The sequence below is a fragment of the Saccopteryx leptura genome, chromosome 12, assembly GCF_036850995.1.
Source record: "Saccopteryx leptura isolate mSacLep1 chromosome 12, mSacLep1_pri_phased_curated, whole genome shotgun sequence".
Lineage (NCBI taxonomy): Eukaryota > Metazoa > Chordata > Mammalia > Chiroptera > Emballonuridae > Saccopteryx > Saccopteryx leptura.
Genome location: NC_089514.1, coordinates 57,871,230 through 57,876,528, shown reverse-complemented (window position 1 = coordinate 57,876,528; position 5,299 = coordinate 57,871,230). Strand labels below are relative to the sequence as shown.

General features: G+C 46.0%; 1 pseudogene; it reads left to right on the top strand.

Moving 5' to 3' along the window:
• The first annotated feature begins 1,708 nt into the window (after positions 1-1,708).
• On the top strand, positions 1,709-4,080 carry LOC136383892 (disintegrin and metalloproteinase domain-containing protein 21-like; annotated as a pseudogene).
• Positions 4,081-5,299: the final 1,219 nt, after the last annotated feature.

Genomic DNA, 5,299 nt, shown 5'->3' with positions numbered 1-5,299 from the left:
CCACTGCGCCACCACAGGTCAGGCCCCTACCTTTTTTGATGTGGGGAGGTACAATCCAATCATGCCTCAGAAGTGTCTTTGTATTAGAGACCTCCCTATTATGTATATTGGATTAAGGGTTTGGATTTCTACACTATAAAATGGGGGCGAAATGAGAGCTTGCCCTCTTGGTTCCTGAGACTAGTATTAGAAGAGAGAGCAGAGGAGAGCAGAGAAAGGCCACGTGGAGGAGGCCAGGAGAAGCAGCCAAGATGGTGGAGTGCTGAGTGAGATGCCAGTTTGTGTAGAGTTTGTATTTGGGATAAGGAAGGAGATGGGGAACAGAGGTGAATAAGTCTGGTGAGCTAGAAACCTTTGATTCTAGGAAACTCGGATAAGTCAGTGGCTTTGTGAGCACTGAATGTGACTGGGTTTTGGAGCCCAGTGTGTATTTTTACTTGCCCGCCGGGTGCAAGCTAGAATTAAAGACTATGGCCCATCAGTTTTTGGCTCCACTGTTTCTTTACTGACTGTCCGAATCCAATGCGAACCTGCATGGGCCAGGCTGCTGTGATAGTGGCCCTGGCCGTGGCTTCTGGCTTTACACACATACAGGTTGGGAAGAGCATGACATCATGGCATAAACATTAAAAAGCTTATAACATTTGTGTAGGAGATCCATTAAAAACATGAAAACTTTCAAGGTAATACAATCAAAAACATTCACAAATCTTTTAGTGTCTATCTCCCCTCCTTTGCCTAGAGGTATGTTACTCCAGGATTCCAGGGAGGGAGGGAGAGCCAAAATCAGTATAGGTTGGCATGTAAATTTTGTCTCCTATTGAAAGGGAAAGGAAGTACTTTGAATAACTTTAATCCTTTCTGAGAACTAAAGCTAAATGACCCAGTTGTCCTTGTAAGTCTGGAGACTTTCATATCCTTCTCCCTCTATTTTCCAAAGAAAGGACAGGACAGAAAGCCTGACTTTTCCTCTTTAAAATGGCATCGCCAATGCTAAGTTTTACAGTTCTCTGGCACCTTACTACAGCACATGCAAGTGAGGAAACTACCAAAGGCTGGGACAGAACCACATGGAGGGACCCACGGGAACAACTCTGGGTTCACACTGGGCTGAAAATGTCTTCTGTTGTCACAAGCTGCAGTAAGAAGCAATCGCATGGGATGATGTGAAGGTTTTACTCTCTAAGCCCCAAAAAGACTCAAAGAAAAAGTCAGAAAAAGCACCCACACAGAGGGACCCACGGGAACAACCCCGGGTTCACACTGGGCTGAAAATATCTTCTGTTGTCACCAGCTGCAGTAAGAAGCAATCACGTGGGATGCTGCAAAGGTTTTACTCTCTAAGTCCAAAAAAGACTTAAAGCAAAAGTCAGAAAGAGCACATAGTTTGAAAACGTCTTAACTGCAAACCAAAATAAGATACATGTAATTACAGAATTAAATAATTTTAACATCTGTGAAGACAAAATTAATAAAGTCTAGCTCCACATGCCAAAAAAGCAGGGAGATGGTTCCTATAATAAGGAAGACAGCGATCCACAGAGAGTGGCCCAGGCGTTCCATGGGTGAGCGTTGGTGGAGAATGTAACTGCTGTAATGGAGACACATGTTCAAATACAGAGGGAGACGGATGTGCTCTGCTTCCTTCTCGTTCACTCCACCGTGGGCATCACAGATACCCCCTCTCCCCCCTCAACCTGAGTGGCTCATGTCCAGCCCCACCCACAGCCACACCCTGTGACTGTTACCTATACCCCAGCTGACACGCCCAGGGAAGGTTATATGTCACAATCGGCTTGTGGTCTGGTTGGGTAGTAGGGACCCTTCACTGCAGACCCTGCCTTTCTCCATTCCTGTTGATGGTTGTACCCAAGCAGAGCATGAGGCTGGCTGAGGACTTGGTCCCCCTGTGGGCAGCCTCCTTGCTACCAGTGCTTTGGGTGTATTGTCTCCAGTCCAGGGTTTTCAAAGTCGACCATCATGGTACTACATCTCTGAGGTGGTGGTGCTACATCTCTGAGGTGGTGATTACCCAGAAGCAAGTACACCATGGAAAAGGCACTCAGGTGCCGGGCTGGCTCTCCTACAGCCTGAGGTTTGGGGGCCAGAGACACGTTATCCACCTGCAGTACAAGAAACTGTTTTTGTCCAGAGACGTGCTGCTGATGACTCAGGATGACCAAGGAGCCTTACAGATGGAGTACCCTTTTGTCCCCCTTGACTGCTACTACCTTGGCTACCTAGAGGGGGTTCCTCTTTCCATGGTCACTGTGGACACATGCTATGGGGGCCTAGAAGGTATTATAAAGGTGGATGACTTTGCCTATGAAATCAAACCCCTCAAAAACTCCTGAACCTTTGAACACGTGGTTTCCCAGATAGTGGGAAATAGGACCCATGTACTTCCTGGGGTGCAAGGAAGAGAGGCAACCACTGTTCTCTCCAGAGAATGTCAGTGCAGCCCCCAGGGTCAGTAGCAAGCTTTATTCATCACACAAAAGAAATATAAAAGGTTGTGTAATAAGTTCTAGATCAATGTATACTCTATTCAACAATGTGTCACAATGTGCCCAGTATCTGATATGTATAGTTAGCATAGTTGATGCCATGCTCCAAGGTCTTGATATGAGATACCATGTCAGCATAATGATCATTTATAATAGAGCAGATCCAGCTGCAATGGACAATTATAGGGTGCCAGGGAGTCCCTTTTATGATTATTATTCAAGGGACTTTTATAGGAGTTTCAGTGCATACTCAGCTGTAATTGTGATTAAAGATGGACCCAAAGACATTCAATTTCAGCCTCACCTATATGGAATGTGCAGGGACCGTGGTCTTATTATGGTGGGTCAACTAGGCAGACATTATTTATTAATATCTATTATAGTTATGCAATATACTGCTAGAAGTTATGGTCTCTATTATGATGTGGACTATTGTGTTTGCCAAAGAAGGATGACCTGCATCACGTCCAGATTTCCTGTACTGACAGATGCCTTCAATAACTGTTCCTTTGCACATGCACAAAATGCACTTTTTAAATATGGAAGTTGCATATCTGAAACCAATGTAATCTATCACAATAAAAGCCTGACACATGCTTGGTGTGGAAACTCTGTGGTGGACAAAGGTGAGCACCGTGACTGTGGATCCTTCAAGCAGTGTTATCACAACCTCTGCTGCAACGCTGACTGTACCTTTACGCCCAGAAACACGTGTAACACAGGCAGATGCTGCACAAATTGCACCTACTCACCCAGAGGAATGCTCTGCAGACCAATTCAGAACATCTGTGACCTTCCAGAGTAATGCCTTGGGGACACCTTTACATGCCCTGATGACATTTATCTGCAAGATGGAATCCCGTGCACCGAGGAAGGCTACTGCTACCATGGGAACTGAACTGACCGCAACATGCACTGCAAGGAGATCTTTGGTGAAGGTGCACAGAATGCTCCAGATGCCTGCCATGTGATCAATAGAAGGGGCCATAGGTTTGGACACTGTGGAACTCGTGTTCAGTCCAAACCTGTAACTTGTGCTCAAGAAGACATTCAATGTGGACGCCTACAGTGTACCAATGTCACTCATCTGCCTAAGCTGCAAGGACATGTTGGATTCCATCAGAGTGTGTTAAGGTGGTCTTTGTGTTTTGGAGTGGGGTCACACCGAGGGACAGGAAGGACTAATGTTGGTGCTGTGAGACCTGGTACCCCCTGTGGTGGTGGAAAATTTTGTCTGAATAATTGCTGCAATGATACTGTGGCTAAAATAAATTACAACTGGCATCCAAATAAATGCAATCTGAGGGGAGTTTGCAACAATAAAGGGCACTGTCATTGCTGTGTAGGCTGGGACCCTCCACAGTGTATAAACAAAGGAGCCAGAGGGAGTGTGGACAGTGGACCCCCTCCAAGAAGAATGCGGTCAGTAACACAGAGTGACCTGTCAGTTTTGTATCTGAGAGTGGTCTTTGGTCGAATATATGCCTTCATAGATTTACTCCTCATTGCAGTGGCCATGAACATGAGAACTGTCAGGTTGACCACAGTCACAGAAGTGTCAGTTGAAGACTAAAGAACAAATCAGCCTTGTGACCTCTGTACAAGTATAGACAATATAGAAGGACATCTGTAAGAAAAAAAGCATCTCCAGCTGGCAGAGCCAAAGCCCACATTTCTGGACATTGCAGGGGTCCTGCCATACATTATGGGGCAGCGAGAGGTGTGGGCATTTTCACACCAGCTGTCTCTGACAGGTAGCTGGCCAGCACCCTCAAATAAAGCTTGAAAACCACATGTTGGTGTCCTGTATTGTTTTTGTAAGTCTTTAAGAGCCTAAACTGAGACCGAGTCTCTGGCTTGCAGAGGAGACCTGGTCAGTAGCTGCTCTTGACCTGTGGGCACTTGTCCCAGAGTTAGTGAAAGTCGCCACAGGGTCCTTTAGGGCCAGTTTGTGACACTTCCCCACAACACTGCTCTTGATCATGGAGTGTCATCTCAGTGTTAGGTGATCTCTTCTTCTCTATGCAAATTGTTTCAGGACAATGGTGTGCTACTCACAACCAAGCCTGCCCATGTCACAGTGGAGTGGCTTTGGGGTGTGAATGAGACTGAGGGTCACGGTCTGCCTGGTAATCCCTGTGCCACACTGGAGAGCAGATTCCCCTGGTGAAGGCTGTGGTCCAGGGACATTTGGTCAAAAAATGAGGTAGAAGTGGCCATCCCTGACCTTGACCTTCAGAGGGGGTCTTTGTATGCTAGTTCCCCTTCCTCCTCACTGTGCATTTCAGAGAAGGGCCAAGGAGTTGCCCCCTGGGTTGTGATGTAGATCAGGCACCATCTCTACAACAAACCATGGAGCTAAAAAACCAGGCCACCGCTGTATCTATAGAGCTTGCAATGAAGTGTTTCATAAGGTAATGCCCAATTAATAAAATTTTTATTTCACACCAATGTATACAATTTATAGTACCACCTCTCAATACAGGCACACCACATGGATTTGAAAGCAAAAAAATCCCCAAATTCAAGGACCTTGAGTGTCCATGATGAACAGACATGCTAGGTGGATATTAGGAGATGGAGTTGGGAGACATGAATGTCTATATATACAGTGATTGCCTATTTGGGGGCTGCTTGGAAGATTGAGCAGGAATCCAGGCCCATAAAACTCAGGGTTCATGTCAGGTTTAGTGAGCATTAGACCTACTGGTGAAAGCAGATGATGTTGGCATGGATTTTCTAATCCACCCCAGTGAATGAGGAGCAAGGGAAAAAGGTGTGGTGGGGAAGAC